This window comes from Schistocerca americana, chromosome 7 (genome assembly GCF_021461395.2).
Source record: "Schistocerca americana isolate TAMUIC-IGC-003095 chromosome 7, iqSchAmer2.1, whole genome shotgun sequence".
Lineage (NCBI taxonomy): Eukaryota > Metazoa > Arthropoda > Insecta > Orthoptera > Acrididae > Schistocerca > Schistocerca americana.
Genome location: NC_060125.1, coordinates 422,866,142 through 422,890,017, shown reverse-complemented (window position 1 = coordinate 422,890,017; position 23,876 = coordinate 422,866,142).

Sequence of the window (23,876 nt, the reverse complement as noted above, 5' to 3'; positions counted from 1 at the left end):
CGGTCCCAGCTTCTGGTGTCTTATGCACTCGTTATCCGTTCCTCTCCCACTCATCCGTCCTATTCTATCCTGTTCCCAGACCATGGACGTCGCCCACCCGACTCCCGCTCTCGGGCAGGTTTATCGGTTGGGCTCCGCCTTGCGTCTCTTTGCCGTGATTTTCAGCTTCCTTCTTTGTCCTGTCTTCCTCGCTCCCTCCCCTCCACTCCCCCCCCCCCCCCCCGCCCCCGTGGTTAGTTCCTCGGCCTCGAATTCGGATGGATCTCCGCCGAGGTCCGAAAGATTCCATCCTCCCGATGGTGTTCCGTTCCTTTTTCCGCCAAATTTTATGGGAGTTTCGGGATGTTGTTATTTTTTACACTGATGGCTCTAAATCTGCTGATCATGTGGGGTATGCCTTCACGTCCTCTGTTGGAACGGAAAATTATCTGCTGCCACCTACATGTGGGGTGTTTACTGCGGAATTGATGGCAATTTCCCAGGCCCTTACCTTTATTAAACAGTCCCAACACAACTGCGTTTTGTTATGTACGGACTCGATGAGCGGCCTTCTTACTATTGACCGGTGTTTTTCGCGCCATCCCTTGGTCTCTGCCATCCATGACCATCTCGCTGATATTCACCGTGCTGCTTGTTCCATTGCCTTCCTTTGGGTCCCTGGCCATGTGAGTATGCCGGGTAATGAGCTCACTGATCGTTTGGCTGGGGGAGCAGTCACTTACACCCCGTTTTCTGTAACCCCTCCTGCAGCGTATTTACGGCTTCACATCAAATTCCGCTTCGCACAGTCATGGGCCAATTCTTGGGAGGCTACTCCCCTGTCTAATAAACTTCGTGCGATTAAGGTGACACCAGGCCCGTGGCGTTCTTCCTTTCGCCCCTCCCGAAAGTACTTGACCACACTGTGTCATCTCCGCATTGGCCATACCAGGCTGACCCATGGTTTTCTTTTGCGTGATGAGCCACCCCTACTTTGTGGTTGTGGAGCCTTCCAGTCAGTAGCCCACATTTTGGTTGACTGCCCCCTTCTTTTGGCTCTTCGTGCTAAGTACAGACTCCCCCACACTTTGCCTTTGATGTTGGCTGACGATTCTCGGATGGTCTCTCTGGTTCTCAGTTTCCTCCGGGAAAGTGGTTTTTATTCTCAGTTTTAAGGTTTTTAATCTCTCTCTGGTGTTGGGGCAGGGCTGTGAGTGTTTGGGTGTCTCCCACTGTAAGCCGTGTTTGGAGATTCCCGACTCACCTCCTTGACCGAGATCCTCTTTTCTTCCCCTTTTACTCTGTTTTTACCCCTTTTTTTAAGGATTGGTTATTATCTTTTTCCCATACGTACTTCTACATTCTAGCGGTTGCACCTTTTAAGTCACAGGTGGTCTTGCCTATGCTGCTTCAGCATAGCGTTGGGTTCGTTCTCTTGCTGACTTCCCTCATATTTGTTTTTACCATTGACAACATGACTGTCCTTTTAAGCTTTTAGCCTTTTCCCTTTTATTGTTCTGACTTTCCTGAGATGTCACATTAGCAGAATGAACCACATTTGAAACAAGGGACTGATGACCTTGCTGTTCGATCCCTTAAACCCCAAACAACCAACCAACTAAAAGGCGGTAGAATCAGCAAAGATCAACGGCTTCAGAATGGAAACGAGTGCATTAAAGACACGTAATATGTATCCACAGAACGTGGGGCCTGTAACTGAAAAAGTGTCAAGATGGCAAGAGATTCCGGACTAGTCCCCCATTCAGATTTCTGGGAAGGGACTGTCAAGGGGGAAGTAACCGTGAGAAAAAGATTGAATAACCAATGAAAGGATAACGTTCTACGAGCTGGGACATAGATTGTAAGGAGTTTGAACTTGGTGGGGAAGCTAGAAAATCCGCAAAAAGAAATTAGGGGGTCAGTGAAGTGAAATGGAAAGAAGACAAGAATTTTTAGTCTGACGAATATAGGGCAATGTCAACAGCAGCAGGAAATAGCATAACGGAGTATGATTCGTTGTGAATTGGAAGGCAGGGCAGAGAGTGGGCTACTGTGAACAGTTCAGTGATATGTTGTTTTCATCAGAATCTACAGTAAACCATCACCGAAAACAATAATTCAGGTATACATTCCGACGTCGCAAGCTGAAGACGAAGAGATAGAGGAAGTGTGTGAGGATATTGAACGGGTAATTCCTTACGTAAAGGGACATGATGATCTAGTAGTCATGGGGGATTGCATTGCGGTTGTAGGGGAAGGAGTAGAAGAAAGAATTTCGGAAGAATATGGGCTTGGTTGCAGAAATGAGAGCGGAGAAAGAATAAATAAGATCTGCAATAAATTTCAGCTAGTAATAGCGATATTCTTTTCAAGAATCATAAGAGGAGGAGGTATTTCAGTTACGTCATGGCCAGGCTGAGATTCCGAATTCAGATACTCGATTATAAGGCGTAACCTAGAGTAAATATAAATTCAGAGAGCACAGTTTAGTAATGAAGAGTAGGCTGAAGCTTATGAGACTAGTCAGGAAGAATCACTATGCAAAGAAATGGGGTACGGAAGCACTAATGGCTGAAGAGATACGCTTGTAACTCTGTGAGGCCATACATACTGCGATAAGGATTGCTCAATAGGGCGTTTAGTTGAAGAGGAATGTACATCTCTAAAAAAAAGCAATCACAAAAGTCGTGAAGAAAAGCATAGTTCAATGGGAATACCACCGTTAAATGCAGAGGAGAGAGCGAATAAGTGGAAGGAGTCTACTGAAGGCCTCTACAAGGGAAGGGCACGTCTGATGAAATGATAGAAGAAGAAAGAGGAGTCGATAGGGAAGGGATAGGGAATCCAGTATAAGCATCAGAATTCAAAAGAGCTTTGGAAGACTTAAAACCAAATAAGGCTGAAGGGATGGATAACGTTCCATCGGAATTTCTGAAGTCATTGGGTGAAGGGCCAAACGAAACGACTACTCACTTTGTTGTGTAGAATATATGAGAGTGACGGTATATCACCAGACTTTCGGAAAAATACCACACAATTCCTAAGATTTCAAGAGCCAAGAGCGAGAATTATCGCACAATCAGCTTAACAGTTCATGCATTCAAGTTGCTAGGAAGAATGATTTACAGAAGAATATAAAAAATTGAAGAAATGCTGGAAGATAGTCAGTTTGGCTTGGTAAAGGTAAAGGCACCAGAAAGGCAGTTCTGACGTCGCAGTTGATAATGGAAGCAAGACTGAAGAAAAATGAAAACACTTTCATCCTGGAAAAAAGATTCGTAAGATGTTCGTAAGATGTTCGAAATTCTGAGAGAATAGAGGTAAGCTATAGGGAAAGATGAGCGATACACAATACGTTGAAGAACCAAGAGGAGACAGTAAGAGTGGAGGATCAAGAACGAAGTGTTTGGATTAAAAATGGTGTAGGACAGGGATATAGTCTTACACATCTATTGTTCCATGTACACGTCAAAGTAGCAGTGACGGAAACGAAAGAAAGTTTCAAGAGTGGGACTAAACTGCAAGGTGAAAGTATGTCAATGATAAGATTCGCTGATACAATGAAAGTGAAAGAGAAAGTGAAAGTGAAGAAGAATTACAGGATCTGTTGAATGGAATGAGTACAGTGTATTAAGAGTAAATCGAAGAAATACGAAGGTAATGAAAAGTAGCAGAAATGAGAAGAGGGATAAATTAACATGTGAACTGGCGATCACGAAGCAGAGAAAGTTAAGGAATTCTGCGACCTAGGCAGCAAAAGAATCCTTAATGGAAGGAGTAGGCAGGACATAAAAAGCAGACTGACACTAGCAAAATGGCCGTTGCTGGCCAATAAAAGTCAGCTAGTATCAAACGTTTGTGTTAATTTGAGGAAGAAATTTCTGTTAATGTACGTTTGGATCACAGCGTATTATGTTAGTGACATATGGACTGTGGTAAAACCGTAACAGAAGGGAATCGAAGCATTTGAGATGTACTGCTACAGAAGGAACTTGAAAATTAATTTGTCTGATAAAGTAAGGAATGAGGAGGTTCTCCTGAGGATCGGCGAGGGAAAGAATATGTGGAACACATGGACAAGAAGGAGGGACAGTATGACATACATCAGTTAAGACTGCAGGGAATAAACCTCCGTGGTACCAGAGGGAACTCTAGAGGATAAAAACTGTAGAGAAAGACAGAGATTGGAAACCATCATTAAAATAATTGAGGACTTAGGATCCAAGTGCTACTCTGAGATGAAAAGGTTGGCACAGGAGAGGAATTTGTGGTGGCCCCCATTTAACCAGTCAGAATACCGATGACTGAAAAAAAGGTTACAAAGAATACTGAGATTATTTGTGGTCAACATTCGTCATTCAGGACTATATCCAGAATAATCCTAGAAACTGATCACATATTTGTTAAACTACTTTGTACGATCGTGCATTTCGTGTGAGTAGCGTGGGACAACGTATAATAGTTACTTAGGTGCAGCTTACCAGAGACAAGCTGTAGGCTCTTACAAGATAATGTAGTGCATTAGTTTCACGTATCCGACATTTGGGGGATCGTGTTAACGATTTAGCGAGAATGCAAGTGCACTTTCTTCGAGCCTATAAGCTATCATATATGATGTCAGCGAATTCAACAGTTACCATCCTCTCTCACAGTCCTGTGCAAGTTTAAGTAGCAGGACTCTTGGATGTTAGGTAATGTAATATCATGCTATCTGTTGCACAGTATGTTTCCTTTCATTTCGTTTATATAGCGTTCAAATTTTCTTATAGAAAGGCATTATTTTCCACATATGTTGGTAGCATTTACCACACTTGGTAGTCTCTCCAACTTTCCTCGGATGACAGAAATTATTTCTGTCGGTTCTTTTTTCGGCGATTGATATTAATAAAAATATACATGGTCGGGGACTGTACTTCCTTTAAGAATACTAACGAAGTTAAGTATTTCCATATAATAAATTAGATTTCCGATGTATGTTTAAGTAGACCACGTTCACAAGGAAAATCACGAGGCCACGAACGAATGCTGTAATGTAGATCAAAACAGCATTTCTCCTCCATTGCTGCTAAGCTTAATTTAATGTTTTTCATAAACCTATGTTTCTGTAAGTAGATCGTATTAGCGAGTATCCATTTTAATTTTTAGTGTGAAAGAAAAATAGTATTTGTGTTTCATTTGTACAGTTTCTGGGTGTTTTGACGACATTTTACCATCATCTTTGTCTCTCCCGCAAGTTAAAGTAATTTCATGCAGAACCTACGCTCTGAATAGTTCGACAGGCCAGATAACTGTGAACAGTTAGCCTGGACCTTTTTACGAGTCCCTTATCGATTGGCAGTTACTTTTACGACTTGCTGATTTCCCCAGAGCCCACCTACTCTTCTGCTAACAACCAACCACCATATTTGAAATTCGTGGCATTGCTAACGTTCTGGTATTGCTAATGATATCTGATGAGACGATTGTTAGCTACACAAAAGTAATAAAAAAAATTAACGTGCTCTCGAGACAGCAAGTAAATTAAATTATTGTCACCCAGCAATGTGATGGAACATCTCATACTAACTGCGTTGTTTTATAGGAAAGACTGTTCCACATACGAAACTGCAACCATGATAAGTTTAAGAAATAACGACCAAGCATACTGTGTGCGCGTTTCGGTACGAACAAACACAAAAGTTTCGTTTTTGTTGCTGCTTCTGCATAGCTATGAGCTACTGCTAGCTAACGCCGGTTAACAGTTCTTAGGCGGCGTACTAGCAGCCCAGTTACTTAAATACACGAAAATAATTCTGGCCTTAGTTTTAGTTTTCCAGTACTATTAATCGTATAAAACTTGGGATTTTTTAATCTAATTCACAAGCATATTCTATCAATAAAAAGTGTCAGAGATGAAGGTATATTATGTACAGACATGTGACGAGAGACCAATAAATAAGCGTTAAGCTATAAGGTATACACTAGGCGAAACTCTTCATGATTCCCGTAAGTTCATTCGTTCGTGTCCACCCATCGGACTGCCTTTTCCTAAACGTATTCTAGAAAATTTTTGGATCTGTTTGGGCAACACCTGCACTGAGAGCATTCTATCAGTAAAGAGTCGAATCTACATATACCGGTATCATTACACAAACACCATATCCTGGCTTTTGGCTAGGAGATATCATTTTACCTATATATTTTACATTATGAACGAAAACGTGCACAGTACAGAAATAAATAGCAATATTGTAGAATATTAGACCAGTGCTATGTTTGTTTTCATTCATAATGTATAAAATACACTACCAAGAACCGACGAAATAGTCAATCAATGAAATATTTTTCTTTTGCCTTGAAGTAACGAAGAATAAACATGGCTCCACTATTCGTAAGTGAGTTACACACCACTGGACTGAGGTCTTCCTAGTAGCTGATAGAACTAAGCGTGTCATTTCATTTTTTAGTCATTTGTTTATCGACAGATCTGAAATGGATCATTTCATCTCTACATATTTACTACATCTAACAGGCTCTTTTACACATTTTAGTCTTTTCATGCCACTGCCAAATCCACGGTCGGTTCGAGAACGTTTTTGCACACAAAGACATATCACTTGGACCCTTCCTCCCCCTCCCTCACGCATTCGTTGTTTTTCTTTGGGCCCTTAGCAAGAATTGTAAAAATAAAGCTAAATACAACAATGGCGGTAAAGTTTTTTTTAATTGTACACACGCATTCCCCTGTAACAGAAATAAATTTCTGAATCGTATTCCAGTACTAAACGTTCAACGAAGGAACAATCCCTGAGACATTCAAAAGCTATTAGTAAAATCGAAATAACTAGACCTAATGTTGTGTTCAAACTTCAGTAAAAATTTCGTACCTGTTACACTGGATGTTAAAATAAAATTATTAATACATTAGCTGACAGAGTAATATTATACATAAATTCAGCGTGCAGAAGGTAGAGTTCCGTTTACAAAAGATCACTGGTACAAATGCATGGGGAAAGAAGAGCAAATATACGCTGAAACAACCTCACTAACAAGAAAGAACTTCCGCTTGACACTACGGAAGCTTAGGCGATAAGAAAAATGCGAAAGCATTGGATCCTATATACATGCGCATAAGCACTGCGTCTTGTTGGTGTTAAGTAGCAAATTTTACACTAAAGCAATATGACAATTTCTTATGGAAGGCCACCACTACCATATGCAATAATTTTAGAGGTATACATTAAATATAAAATCAGCAATACATTTATGTAGCACAGTGATACTGCATGTAGCTTTAGTGTGCTGAAGGTAACTGACACAAAGCTTACTTCTGGTATCAAAAAGGTGCAGGACATAATAAATGGATAAAGTTACATCATAACATAAAAAGGGGAATCTTCCGTTAAACTGTACCAATACCATTTTTTGAATATCAAGTGTATGAACATATGTTGATAAGGCCACGAGAAATGAAACCCAGTGATATGAAATGTTAAAAGCTCAAAAGTAGGAAAAATATATTTTGAAGAAAACTGCATGTTCACCGAAATTGACGGAGATCGAATATACGCATTATGTGACCGTGAGCAGCGGTTTAAATGCATCAAGGAAATGCTTGCTTGCGAGTTGCAGCTGATCGTTCAAAATGTTACCGTCTCTCTTAGCAAGATGTTCATAAATTTCAAGTTCTTCTAATAAATCCAATTTCCAGTCGTTTATTTCCTTGCGTAAAACTACGGTTTCTCCTAATTCCCTCGGAGACGCAAGATGCAGTGCTTAGGCGCATGTATGTAGCACCCACTGCTTTCCCATTTTTCTTATCGCTTAGGCTTCCGTAGTGTTAAGCGGAAGTGTTTTCATGTTAGTGAGGTTGTTTTAGCTTATATTTGCTCTTCTTTCCCCATTCACTTGTAACAATGATCTTTTGTAAACGGAACTCTACCTTCCGCACGCTGAATTTATGTACAATATTATTAGTCTGTCAGATAATGTATTAATAATTTTATACGTAATGTATACCTGTGAAACTATTATATTTTAATAGCATTGTAGAGGAAATTGCATACTCGCTTTATTATAAACTGTTGTTCAACGCAACTGAGACGCAGTTCTTACTGCATGTATTTAGCGCCCTCTGTAGCCTAATCTTTTCTGGTCGCTTGAGTTTGTATATTTGTAGCAGTAGGCCTTAGTCTGTGGCATAAGGTACATGTAACTTATGTAAATAGTTTATCCTGTGACGCCTATTACAATTTTATGCTGACGAAAGCTTCTACCTGTGGGCATTTACTAATGAGTATTCGTACTGAAGTACGATATATGTAATCCTGCGCTATCTAAAGCCATGGCTTGGAATAATTCTTGTTTTATCAATTTTGTTTATGACAAGAGCCGCTCGGCTTCATCTAATTGTAAGTAGGCTGTTCAGGTTTTTATGTTGATAACGCCACGTAGCGCTCTATATGAAAATCACTGACTGTGCTGTGTGAAGTCTGTGGCTGGTTGGCATTGTTGGAATATTCGCTATTGTAGTGTTGGGCAGTTGGATGTGGACAGCGCGTAGCGTTGCGCAGTAGAGTTGGGCAACACGATTCTTTTTCCCGATTCGATTCCTACGATTCAATCTCAAATTGCGAATCGATTCCTACGATTCGTTCACGATTCATTCTAGTCTGCGATGGCACGATTCTTACGGAATGCAAAAAGTTCTACATCTTACTCACAGACGGCAGGACTTCTGAAATTGTCAATGGGATTAGAATCGAACTGTGTCATGATATGCCAGAAATAGTTTATTTATGAGTAAACATGCATATGACGTTACTAGTGTGATTCTCGATTTATACGTGTAATGCCTTAACTGATGAAAGGTCACGTTTCATTTGATTGCATCTATTGTTTTATTTCAGTATGCCAGGACAGAGGAGTCGATTTGTGCAAAAGGTGGTGCAAAATTACGTGGTATGCCAGTTTGGTTGTGTGGCTTGAACGTATCTAACTACAGACGTCTGTTTTATAGTAACAAAATCTAGCAGTGAGGCAGACGTGGTTTGGCTCATATCATCCTATGTTTTTCTGTGCTAAGATGTCTTTCCAAGTCCACATCACCCTTGTAATTCATAACGCAGCTGACAGCCCTCCCACACAACAAATTTAGCTTAACTTTCATTTCTTCTGAATAAAAAGCATAGGCATTTTGCTTTTAATTTGTCTGAGAACTTGCCGCTGTCACTACTATTTACGTGAGAAGACGTACTTCTAAACAGTAGGATTCAATCGTATACAGCGACATCACTAAAATTTAATGTGGATCTGAGAACGATAACATTCGAAAACGCGAACTTGAAATTATTAATTAAAAAGCTTTTGTTTGAAGACGGTATTACTTCGTTTGTTCGTTCCGGGCTTCCTTTGCTCACACGCATCCTCCGCTTGACTGCCATCTGGCGGTCGTAATCATTCGGCAGGACTCGGCATGATTCGGAAGTTGCCTTCGAAACATAGCGTACTAAGAATCGATGAATCATTGGAACTTGGAATCGTCACGACTCGGAAACACGCAATCGTTCTTACGATTCTTTTGAACGACGATTCGTCCGTATCACGATTCGATTCTTACGATTCTTTATTTAAAGTCGTTCAAATGAACGACTCATTCACGAATCGCCACAACTCTATTGCGCAGTTGGAGGTGAGCCGCCAGCAGTGGTGGATGTGGGGAGAGAGACGGCGGAGTTTTGAGAGCGGATGATCTGGACGTGTGTCTATCAGAGACCGTAAATTTGTAAGACTGGATGTCATGAACTGACTTTTGAACACTATTAAGGTAAATACATTGTTTGTTCTCTATCAAAATCTTCCATTTGCTAAGTATTCCTATCAGTAGTCAGTGCCTTCAGTAGTTGTTGTTGTTGTGATCTTCAGTCCTGAGACTGGTTTGATGCAGCTCTCCATGCTACTCTACCCTGTGCAAGCTTCTTCATCTCCCAGTACCTACTGCAACCTACATCCCTCTGTATCTACTTAGTGCATTCATCTCTTGGTCTCCCTCTACGATTTTTACCCTCCACGCTGCCCTCCAATAACTGAATTGGTGATCCCTTGATGCCTCAGAATATGTCCTACCAACCGATCCCTTCTTCTGCGCCACAAACTTCTCTTCTCCCCAATCCTTTTCAATACCTCCTCATTAGTTATGTGAGCTACCCATCTAATCTTCAGCATTCTTCTGTAGAACCACATTTCAAAAGCTTCTATTCTCTTCTTGTCCAAACTATTTATCGTCCATGTTTCACTTCCATACATGGTACACTCCACTTTCAGAAAGGACTTCCTAACACTTAAATCTATACTCGATGTTAACAAATTTCTCTTCTTCAGAAACGCTATCCTTGCCATTGCCAGTCTACATTTTATATCCTCCCTAATTCGACCATCGTCAGTTATTTTGCTCCCCAAATAGCAAAACGCCTTTACTGCTTCAAGTGTCTCATTTCCTAAGCTAATTCCCTCAGCATCGCCCGACTTTTATTTAGCTGGCAGTATTGGCGCTCGCTGTATTGCAGTAGTTCGAGTAACAAAGATTTTTGTGGGGTAAGTGATTCATGAAAATTATAGGTTATTGTTAGTCAGGGCCATCCTTTTGTGGGGATTATTGGAAGTCAGATTGCGCTGCGCTAAAAATATTGTGTGTCAGTTTAGTGTTGATCAGGATAAGTAAAGAGCAAAATGTCTGAGTACGTTCAGTTCTGCTCAGCTGTTTGAAAATCAAATAACGTAAGGGGTATCCAAGCACTGTAATTCATAAATTTTTTAAGGGGATGTTTCAAAATCTATTGTGTTATCATGTGATCTAATAACTGAGTACGTTTGCCTCACAAATATTTTTCTGTTAATATTTTATTATGTTCGTAAAAATTAATTTTTGGGGCCACTACTTCCAAAGAAGATATTTTTACATATATCGAAACCTTGGTCAAGGGCTAATAAACCTTTATTTGCAAACTGGTTGGTTGATTTTTCAACCTCTTCACATTTACACAGTTTCTGTTTCTGTTTCGCAGCTATGTTTAATTTTTTTCTTGTTAAAGTTTTTAAATCCATAATTTACAACTTTTATCACTTTCCATCATAATAAGATGGACACAGAAACAAAGAACTATCATCTTGCGCATTAAATTTAAGACAGTGTTTAATTGCCTAAATTGTTTGTTAAGCTTGAAGAACTCTCGCTAGTAAGTAGTTACATTTTAGGAATTTGGCCATGGAATGAGTGAATTTTCTCCAGTTGAGATATCAGAAGAAGCACTCTGTTTTACTTGGTAAAAAATTTCTGACACCAAGATCACATAAAAATTTCCTTTACATACAATCAGCCGGTTTCGGCAGACTTTGCTGTCATCTTCGGGTCTGTAGCATAGAGCATATACTTGGAATATATCTCATATTATGAATTATGACGTAATATTTAATTTTTGCCATGAAAGTATTTAGAAATTGATAACACGGTCAAACTTTTTATATATGCAATGAAAAAGAATTTAGAAACCGATAATATGGTCATACTGCTTATGTAGGGAACCGAAAAGAATAACACAACTCACTCGGTGGACGTAGCTACGAGTACTATTGGCGGCTCCAATTTAAACTGACATGCTCGTCACTGAAACGATGACAGACGAAAATATTTGCACCAAACTCTGAGTCACAGCAGATTTATTATTTCTCTGCAAACATTATAATAAAATTCTGTCATTGTATGCAGAGGATGGATCACAATTAACAGCGAAAACTCACATATGTAATAGCATATTTAGCGGAAGCTGAAACGTTCTAGTGAACATGAGTCCGCCAACGACAAGTGTGAAATTACGAGCCGCAGAAGACTTCAGGACGAAACATTGTCCAACAAATGTATTTGAAACGTAATTTATTCTATTAAGTCCCAATGTGACTGGACCGAAGTTCCAACTACGATAATATTTCATATTCAAGTCAGTGGCAGATGGTAACCACAAATTCGCAACTGTTTCTCAGACGGGTCGTTTGTGATCCGTTGTGTAGTGCAACAATTTCACTTCTATTTTTGTATACTTCCAACAGTAGCAATTTTTACATGTATTATTGCATACTTTCACCAGCGTCATTTTTCTTCATTAATTTCGATACGTCCAGGTTGCAAATTTTGCACTTTGTTGCTGACGGGCCGCTCAGCTTAGCGCCTCAAACGGTCGTTGTGTCGCCTGGATCTGGTTCACACTATCTTCTCTATGTAGTTCATTCCAGGGCCTAATTAATTTTTGTTAGAAATCACAGATGTTTAAACAGTTCCTTATATGATGAGTGTCTTCCATAAACTTGTTCCCTCTACTATTCTTTTGAACATTCCTTCATTTTGTACTTTATCTGCTCAATGCTTAACGTCTTTCGATGGCACCATCTTTCAAATGCTTCCAGTTTCTTCATCTCTGGATTGCCGACTGTCCGCGCCTCACTTCCATTCAATGTTCTGCCTCTGATGTACGCTTTTTGGAACTCCTTCGTCGTATCCACAGCAACATATTATACCAACAGAGCGCTTTTGTTGGAGAAAACTTTCTTCGTTTGTCTCGGTCTACTTCTGATATCTTCCTTTGCGTCTGTCATTCTTTGTATCCAACTACCTGGATACAACCCTCTTCTCCGAATAATGTGTCATTGATGTTAAGCAGTATATTATTCTTCGTTATATAACTATTCATGGACTTTGCTTTATTTATCCACAAGCAATACTCTTGGGTCCTGATGAAGATAGAGACGTTCCAAAGAAGAGCAGCATGATTCGTCACGGGTGCGTTAAGAGAGTGCAAGTTCGTCCGGGAGGAGCTCTTCAAACTCGTGTGGCAGCCGCTACAAGAGAAGCGTCATGTATCACAGACAGTTTATTGGCTAAAATTCTGGGAGCGTACGCGCCAAGAGATGTCAGGCAACGTTTTACCACCTCATACAAAAACTGAGTGGAACGACCACAACGTTAAATGCAGAGAAAGTCGAACTCGTAAGGAGGCGTACAGTAATTTTTCTGACGCAGCTCTAGCGAACAGACGAGTAAAGGAAAGAAATAACAGTAGTATTTTGAGTTCCCTGCGCTGTAAATCGTTAAGATGACTTGCTGAGAGTGTATGTAGGTGCGAATATGCTTCTGCAGTCTAACGATTTCAGGATAAACTCGAGGCTTTAACAGAACAACAAGAGGGCAAGGTTGGAATTCGTCACATTAGTAGATCTAATTTACACGAATATTCAGTCAATAAGAAGACTCGCAGTCGTAGTAAAAGCCCTGAAAGACATGTAACGAGAGACTAGTAAAGGAAAAGTATTAATCATGAACTAGTAGTATCAGACATAATGCAAAGAAAAATATGCACTGACGAATTCTTCTCGGGATAACTAGATATAATAGAACAAAACTAGTACAGTAATACGAAAGAGATGTATAGTCCCCTCGCTGAAACAAGGTCAAGATTAACAATTGCATTATGAAAACCATTCAATGAGTTAGTCAACTCAGGGCAATAAGAATAGACTAGGAAGTTCACATTTAAAGAACAGTAGATTGAAAATAGTTGTTTCAAAATGGTTCAAATGGCTCTGAGCACTATGGGACTTAACATCTGAGGTCATCAGTACCCTAGAATTAGAACTACTTAAACCTAACTAACCTAAGGTCATCACACACATCCATGCCCGAGGCAGGATTCGAACCTGCGACCGTAGCGGTCGCGCGTTTCCAGACTGAAGTGCCTAGAACCCTCGGCCACACCAGCCGGCAGTTCAGTTTCATTAACTTTCGTATTCCTTAGAAACCTTACAGAATATCTAAAACCATATTTTAAGCTCAAACGTAATGAGGTACCTCGAACAGGACAAGCTTCTCCATGCCAACTAGCAACTCACGTTTCTCTCACGACATCCTAAAAGCCATTGCTTCAGGCAGTCAGATAGATGCACTCCTGAAAAACATTTGCTTCTCACTTGCTATAATTCTGCTAGATTATGGTTATCAACTATCAGAGTTTCTCTTTTTGCTTTTTCCGTTAGTAAATATATGTCATCCTTTTAAGTCCAAGAAGGGTACAAGTGTTTTAGTTTTTTCGCCAGTTCTTTACAACATTAGTGTTTTTTCTTGACTATGATATCTGGGTTTCCTTCTGCATCACTTCTTCCTGCTTGTATGTGGACCAGTATTTATCGTGAAAACTGTTTGCAAAAGCATAAAAATTTTGAAACCTTTCTGAATCGTCTGCACCCCAGTCTAAGCTTTCCCACTTAGTTGATGCACTGGCTCTTCTTGATTCTCTGTAGCATTTCGCTATACTGGTTTTTTAAGATATTAATGAAGGAATGAAATGACTTAAAGAGCTCAAAACTGACACTGTTGAAAATGTTCCCATCTTTTGCATGTATCACCGTAAGTTGAACTGCAATATTTCCTTCCTGAACTTTATTTTCAAGTAACCCCATTCTATCTTGTTTTGGATAGGTAGCCTCTATTGCGTTTTCAACCTCTTCCGTATCTTATTCCTGATGCTCTTGGAAAAACTGACAGTAATAAATGTTAACTTTGTCTTTGTCTTGCCTTCATTCTCTCGCTTCGTTTTCAATAGCATATCTTTGTGAAACTAGTCTTAGTAACAGTTCAAGCATTATTGAGAAGTAATTGCATACATTATTACCTGAAAAAATAAGTCAATAAAAAATTAAATTTTAAATAGAATTTCTTTTTCATGAAGCTCAAAAATATTGAACGAGAAAATTGTAGGTTTTAAAGAGATCTATCTATTGCTTTTTTTGGGTATCGATTGCCTACTTAAGTTTCGAGATATATCGAAAAGTTAAAACTCATGTTCACTAGAACTCAACATTCACGTTCCCGTACTTATCATTTACTGTAAGTATAGACCACGTAAGTTAAAAAAGTACTTGCTTGAAAAATTAAAAAATATTGATTAATCTACATCTACATCTACATTCATACTCCGCAAGCCACCTGACGGTGTGTGGCGGAGTTCTTAGACTTGCATCGATTTTTTTGAAAAAAAAAAACCACTCTCGGTAATTGGCTGTATCTTCGCAGAAGGAGGCCCTACAGTAACGTTTTTAGGCTTATTTTCTTCGCAAAGAGTTCACAGGAGATTTTTTCGGTTTTGTTAATTGTAAGGATTAAAAACGCAAAACTTGCAGTTTAGCGGGCGCGTTTCTTAACTATCTCAATTTTCATTTTGTGAAAATAACTAAAAAAAAAGAACTTTGCTGTGTTTTATAAGGGGCATGTCATCTGCTAATCTTAGCCCTGGCATCTGTTTCTATCTTTTATTACTCTTCCAAATTTTTCTTTCACTTCTTTCATTGCATCTTCTCTGTATACGTTGAAAAGCGGAGGTGACGACATGCAGCTCTGTGTTACACACTGTGTCTTTGTCAAGTTAGCAGTTTTGCTACTCCCACTTGGGTTTTGTAAATTATTCGTTTGTCTCCATTGTTCACCCCCAGTCTTTTAAGGATTGTATACGTATTCCGTGTTTCCACTTATAATCTCGAAAGCTTGTTGTTGGTCTACAAATATTAGGTCGATATCCTGATAGGTTCCAAACTGCCATCTGCTGTGTGATGTATTGTCAGAACTGCTTCACTCGAATCTTTTTGCTTTCTGCAACCAATCTGAATTTTTTTCTAAAAGACCTCTTCATTGTTCTTTCTTTCTTCTGCATGTTAATACAGTCAGAAGCCTACAAACATGTCTTATCAGAGAAATCCATCGATAATTTTCAGATTCATCTGTACGTTCCACCTCTGTTACTGCAATGATAATACTCTTCTAGAATATCATCTGTTTCGTAGACTGACACCAACTCACATAACTTTCTAGTTCCTACACATCTCTCAGATTTCAGTAATTCCGAAGTTGTACCACATTACTGAATCACCTGTCACTTCTAAATCAAGTTTCTCTTCTACTACATTTCGGGGTAGTTCCTCTCATTTGTCGGGCCTTCTGTGTGGCTCTATCCTCTCCATTCATTAAGAGTCTTCGATCTTTTTCACGTTGGTTGATTCTTCCTGTATGCAACGTCTATTATTCATACAGTCATCTCATTCTCAATGTACCTATATTTTTCTCTAAACCTTTCTGATGTTGCGTGTTAATTCGATATATTAGCCCCTGTCTCATTATCGTCCCTCGAATGGCCAGCAGAAACAGTGTTCGGTATTAGCGAATCTGCTGATACTGAAGAGAGAAGTTTGATGCTAGTGCTCCTCAGTATGTAAGTGAATGGTGTACGTAGTGTGTTCTATTTAAGATTTGTCGAATCTGCACGGTATGTTATAAACCCATGGCTTACGGGGCACTGTCTTTGACCGATTCCAGAGTCTCGAGATTTTGATAGGACAAAAGACTGCTTTAACGTATTAGTTCCTAGGTACTTTTTTTCGTGGAAAGAGTCACGTCATACGGTAGATAACCTGTCATTTTCAAGACCTCCTCTTCCCTGGTCTGTCGTTTGTACGAATGAGGCGCTTTCTGTACCTGATGAGGTGTGCCGATTTCACCTGTGGGCTGTCTGCATCTAAGGTAATATGGACTCTAAGAGCCGGCAGATGTGGCCGTGCGGTTCTAGGCGCTTCAGTCTGGAACCGCGTGACCGCTACGGTCGCAGGTTCGATCCAGCCTCGGGCATGGATGTGTGTGATGTCCTTATGTTAGTTAGGTTTAAGTAGTTCTCTGTTCTAGGGGACTGATGACCACAGATGTTAAGTCCCATAGTGCTCAGAGCCATTTGAACCATTTGACTCTAAGAATCAAGGTCTTGTGAACATTCTCTGTCTGTACCTTACGGTGGGAACTGTTAGCCTGTAAATACAGGTCTGCAAAATTGGGGTCTGAATACACGAGATGTTCGAGTGTACAATCCCTCTTATGTCTCAGTAAGATGTCTAAAAGTGACAATCAGCTTTAGCAAAAGCTCAGCGCCCAATATGTCGCAGCAATTCGGAAACTTCATGGCATTTTCCTGTTGTTCAGTGCTTTGGAGAATATTAAAAAGAAAGATATTAGCCTTGCATCGACGTCGAGGTCATCAGAGGCAGACTACAGACTAACCTAAGATGAAGAACGAATCTTATTTTAACCCTTTCGTGGTCGCTGGGGCTCAAATTTCCCACTACAGTAATACACAGTTTTGAGCATTGGGACACCCATATCGCTTATCTTTCTAGTAATGCCATATGACGAGAAGCTTTAGGAACTTGAAGAAAGATACTACGTCCATGGCATGGCTGTAATTATAGAAGGCTGTGAAGGATCAAGTGGGGCATCTGTTTCGTTCCTAGAGTGGCGAGTGCATCTGTTTCGTTCCTAGAATCTCTGAGGTAACTGTGTTTACATACACTCCATAAATATTGCTTTGAAACATTGCTACACTCTTCAGTAATTGTGCTGGTTTGTACATAATTTGTATTTAGTGGGGCGTATAAGCCCCGACAAACTGCATAGGTTGTAGAAAACATTGTTATGTGATATGTCAAAGCCATCTTGAAATTTTATGTTGAAAACTTGTGTGTGATAGTTTACATTTTTCATTGCCACGAGAATACATGTGCTTTGGTACTGATATGTTACACTTTTTTCCATATTTGACATCCTGGTAAAGTTTCACTACAAGCAAACATTTATCTTTGAAAATCCTAGGTTCACATGAAAAATTGGACCCAGTTAGATTCGTGGGACACATACGTCCAACCTCACCTATTTCGAAACAGGTCAGCTCAATTTTTTTCACATTATCTACGAAAACAGACACGGCACTGGTTTAGTATTCTACAGGATATTCACGAGTGTCGTGTCTCTTTTCATTTATAATATATAAAATATTCTACCAAGAGCCGACGGAATAGTCAATCAACGCAGTAACATTTTTTTTTAGTAGAGAAAGTGTATTGATGGCCATAATGGAATACAGTTTTGACCTTTTAGTTCTGAAATATATGTAAAACCAGCCGAAATATGCTCCTATCGGAACACAGAAAATGCGAATATGCTCCTATTTATTTAAAAGAATGATTGAAAAGTGGGGTACTAGATGCCTCATTCTACCTTAATCAGCACCTTTAAACATTTCTCAAAAATTGTGACAAGCGAAGACAACCGCCCTTTCTTTAACATGCAACTCACCTCAAACTTCCACTATCTCCCCCAATTATAACTCATTCACACCAATTAGTCCATCGTTGTAAGTCACTTATAACCGTACATTCTTAGTTGCCCTTTTCATTCACTCATTTAGCCCAGCTCATCGTGATTACCTCTTTTTGTCTCCCGTGTCAGTCACAGTCTCCTGTCCTACTACCTAAGTCTCTTCTCACTGTCACTGTGTCCCTTTTGCTGTCTCCAACTCATTTATTCCTTCCTGCCTATTGCTGCTGTCTCTTTCCTAGTCTCACTATTTATCTCTTCCTCGTTGTCATTGTTACATATTCTGTCTCTCATTATCACTGGCTCTCACCCACTTCCACTTTCTGTTTATCCTTATTCTCCTGGAAACGTCTCCTTCGCTTTTTGCCAGCACTTTTCTGTCACTGTCAATTACGATCCACTGCCCCTATGTCCCTCTCTTTCTCTCACACTGCCATCTTCGCTCTTTCTATAGAATAACAACGGTCTACTGTCTTCAGTGTTTATTACTTTTCCGTCTCTTATCCACTGCCGTTGCCTTCTTCCCTCTCAGCATAAAAAATCATGAATACGTTCGTGAAAATTTCTAAAGGTGCTGGGGCAGGTACAGTGTGGCAGCTGGTACCCAACTTTCCAGTCAGTCTTTTAAATACAAAGGAAGCAACTCGCTCTTTGTCTGCTCTGATAGGCGCATTTTTCCGCTGGTTCCCTTCTTTTCGCTGCCGCAGCAGGGTATGTAACTCATATCAAAAGAAATGTATTGGTGCGTAAAATTTAGACAGTTTACTTATGTGAAATTTAAATAACGCAGAATTAATTTTACACCTTAGATTGAATTTTAAGTGCAAGCAATTTTTGCATAAGCTTCAGTACTACAACATGGTGTTCCCAGAACCGTTACGATGATAACGGAGACTTGTTACAGCATATTTCTTCATGCTACGTCACTTTATAAACTACGTTTTCCTTTCACACCGAATTTCACGTGCGTATTTTACGTGTAAAAGTTGGATAATTTTAAACCTCGGTATCTCGGAAACGGATAAAGACGTCAAGAAAATCTTCAAGACTGTTAGAGTTTTGGATCTTAGGAATATACAGTAGAAATTACAACCAGTTGCTGTGCATAGCCTTCTTGGAATCCTCGGCTGGGTTTTTGTCCGCCGGTGACGGTGAAAATACAGCTAAAAAAAGCTCTTTTCTCAGGATTTTCCTTGGAACCGCCCATGAACTAATAGTGCCTCCATAAGTTTCATCAAGCCCATCGTAGACCACAACAACCGATTTGCTCCACTTGCCGAAGTAGGAGGAAGTGTGTAACATTCATACTTTGACCCTCTAACGTAGAGTAGTGACACTAAGACGATCCTTCTGTTGTGTAGACAATTGGTCCGTAGCCCAAAGGCTATCCAAAACATTTGACCCTACCTTTTTATCACCAATAGCACCCGAGATATGAGCACTGAAAAATCCTGTTTTTATTCAGAACGTGTTGGAACATTTGGGTACGCATGCTGTCGCATGCATGCATACCGACAAATTTTAAACAGAAAAGGTTTGAGGAACCATCCTCGTCTTCGTTTGAAGTGATCTTTGTAAATCGTGGGTAACATGAAGCGAGGTGGTATGACAGGTATACAGGGTGGTCCATTGATAGTGACCGCGCCAAATATCTCACGAAATAAGCGTCAAACGAAAAAACTACGGGAAACCAGATGGCGCTATCGTTGGCCCGCTAGATGGCGCTGCCATAGGTCAAACGGATATCAACTGCGTTTTTTAAAATAGGAACCCCCATTTTTATTACATATGCGTGTAGTACGTAAAGAAATATGAATGTTTTAGTTGGGCCACTTTTTTCGCTTTGTGATAGATGACGCTTTAATAGTCACAAACGTATAAGTACGTGGTATCACGTAACATTCCGCCAGTGCGGACGATATTTGATCGTGATACATTACCAGTGTTAAAATGGACCCTTTACCAGTTGCGGAAAAGGTCGATATCGTGTTGTTGTATGGCTATTGTGATCAAAATGCCCAACGGGCGTGTGCTGTGTATGCAGCTGGGTATCCTGGACGACATCATCCAAGTGTCCGGACCGTTCGCTGGATAGTTACGTTATTTAAGGAAACAGGAAGTGTTCAGCCACATGTGAAAAGGCAACCACGACCTGCAACAAATGATGATGCCCAAGTAGGTGTTTTAGCGGCTGTCGCGGCTAATCCGCACATCTGTACCAGACAAACTGCGCGAGAATCGGGAATCTCAAAAACGTCGGTGTTGAGAATGCTACATCAACATCGATCGCACCCGTACCATATTTCTATGCACCAGGAATTGCATGGCGACGACTTTGAACGTCTACTGCTACTGGGCACAAGAGAAATTACAGGACGCTTTCTATTTATCAACGAAGCATCATTCACCAATAGCGGTAACGTAAACCGGCATAATATGCGCTATTGCGCAACGGAAAATCCACGATGGCTGCGACGATGGACCATCAGCGACCTTGGCGGGTTAATGTATGGTGCGGCATCATGAGAGGAAGGATAATTGGCCTCCATTTTATCGATGACAATCTAAATGGTGCAATGTATGCTGATGTCCTACGTAATGTTCTACCGATGTTACTAGAAGATGTTTCACTGCATGACAGAATGGCGATGTGCTTCCAACATGATGGATGTCCAGCACTTAGCTCGCGTGCAGTTGAAGCGGTATTGAATCGCATATTTCATGATAGGTGGATTGGTCGTCGAAGCACCGTACCATGGCGCGCACGTTCACCGAATCTGACGATCCCTTTCTTTCTGGAGGGAGAGCTGAAGGATATTTGCTATCGTGATCGACCGACAACGCCTGACAATATGCGTCAGCGCATTGCCAGTGCATGTGCGAACATTACGGAAGGCGAACTACTCGCTGTTGAAAGGAATGTCGTTACACGTACTGCCAAATGCATTGAGGTTGACGGACATCATTTTGAGCATTTATTGCACTAATGTGGTATTTACAGGTAATTACGCTGTACGTTCTGTATTTTAATTTAGAAAACCTACCTGTTACCAACTGTTCGTCTAAAATCGTGAGCCATATGTTTGCGACAATTACAGCGCCATCTATCACAAAGCAAAAATAGTGGTCCAACTAAAACGTTCATATTTCTTTACGTACTACATGAATATGTAATAAAAAATGGGGGTTCCTATTTTAAAAAACGTTGATATGCGTTTGACCTATGGCAGCGCCATCTAGCGGGCCAACCATAGCGCCATCTGGTTTCCCCCTTCAAGCTAGACTAGTTTCGTTCTTTGTAGGTTTTTCGTTTGACGCTTATTTCGTGAGATATTTGGCTCTCTCTCGACCACCATGTATATTCCCGGAAGCACGTCCAACTTATCCTTTGGCATAAAAGTTTACGCGCCTTCCTATTTTCACACTTCCGCTTCTAACACGTGTATCATAATAACTTATGGACAAGATGTTGGCGTCTCTACAAGTGCTTGTTCGTAACCGATATGCAGCTTGTACAGATCTTTATGAGTGCTGATGCTACGTAAACAAAAACTCTGCCTTCACGTGATGGAACCTTCTGCTTACGCCGCTGGGCGTAACAAGTATCCTCTGTCTAATATTCTATTACGCTGTTAGCATATACCCATTTTCGTAACACCGAAATGAATGCATTGTTCAGTTGCAAATTAGGCAAGCTTATGCGTCTTATATTTCACCAGTTGTACCAGGTGTAAATAACTTTTTCACATGCATTTTTGGCCAGCCGTTTCATATGCGCTGAAATACCAACATGACATATTTATTGTGTATTACTGAAGGAGTAATTGTAACACAGAGGACAGACGTACACCCCAACCGTGGCTGTGGAGGGAATCAATCGTTATGCGCAGGAGGGTGGTGAGGGGGCGGGGGGGGGGGGGGGGGGGACAGTGGGCGGATTTCTGGCTTTGTATCTGCCCGCAGTGTACTTCTGACGCACTGCAGCTGTAATAACATTTATCAGTGTTGTGACGCTTGGCGGTGCTGCTGCAACAACCCTGCAGTTTTATCTGTGTTGTGACACGCGCGGACTCCGGAGTTTATGGATTTATGGCAATAAATTTTAATTGGACGCGACGAATCACAAATGCAATTTATCGTCTGTTTTACAATAGAATAAGGATGAGATTGTGGGGAAAGTGAGGTACAAAAAGAAAACAGAAAGTGTCTGAAAAAAGTAGGTGGCGTAAGGTGATGAACGAAAGAGATGTTTTCCTCGAAGTATGTTTATTAAATTTCGTGCTGTTTTTTCTGTTTAAGAAGTTCAATCTCTCGTTTTTGTAAGCGTAAATTAATAGAGTCTGTAAAGCAATAGTGACTCACTAAACAGCTATCTACATAGCTCATTAACGCATCAGCGTCCATTGATGACAATTCAGGAGAGTAGCAAGTTTCATATCTGAGATACTGTCTGCTTTTATAGTTTACTTCTTCAGTTAGTCTTGCTAGGATGGTTAGAATGTGTGCTTGCTGTACGAGGATGCAGGAGGAGCTGGACGCAGTTCGCGAACAGCTGAATGCGTTTTTGATTACGGCCAATCACCTTCAGGCTGCTGCCTCGGTGTGCAGTGGTGGCGGATAATCTGTCGCGCCATGTGGGACACTTCAGGTATCGCTTGTTTTGCCCACCGTCTCTTCTTCCGAGGCATTTCCTAGTCTACCGGACGCGGTGGATCCGACCTCACAGCAGAATGAGTGGCGTTTGGTAATGCGTTCGCGGTGCTCGAGACGGAGGAGCAATGTGGGGGCTGGTCGCGTAGCCTCGCCCATTCACCCGGTGAGGAGACAGATGGCCGCTCCTTCAGCAGGGTCCGAACAGGCACACGGGTGGGGGGTTACTAGTTATCGGGAGCTTCAATGTTAGGCGCGTTATGGAACCCCGTAGGCAGGTAGCGTTTAGGGCTGGAAAGAAAGCCAATGTACACTCGGTATGTCTGCAAGGTAGGGGGGGGGGGGGGGTCATCCAACATGTGGAGGCGGCACTGCCTGCGGCTATCGATCCTGCAAGTTGTGGCTCACAATGAAACCAATGACGGCTGCTGCATGGGTTCTGAGGCCATACTCAGCTCGTACAGGCGGCCGGTGGACGTGATGAAGACTACTGGCTTCGCGCGCGGGGTGCAAGCAGAGCTTGCAATTTGCGGCATTGTTCCCAGAGTTGAACGGGGTCCTTTGCTTTGTAGCCGAGTGGAGGGTCTCAACCAAAGGCTTCGTCGACTTAGTCACGGTCGTGGCTGCAGATTTCTACACCTGTATTATCGAGTGGGGATTTGTAGGACCCTCCTTTATAGGTGAAGGGTCCACTACACAAAGGAATCTACCATTCAGGTGGCAGAGTACTTGTGGAGTGTACATGAGGGTTTTTTGGGGTTAGAAGGTAGTTTGAGGTGTTCGGATGAACACTCGCCAGTCGATTCGCGCCATGGGAAGGCAGACGCCGTTAAGAATACACTCTCTTCGGCTGTCAAAATTTTACCAGTAAAGTGTCGAAATATTCTTTACAAAGTTTCCGCTTTTACTGCCCTCCAGGAAAGTTCACGAGCTCAAATTATTCTTTGGACGGAGAGCTGGCTGAAATACGAAGTGGAAAACTCTGAGATATATAGTGAGGCGTTGAACATAGAGGCCATAGAGGGGCGGAGTGTTT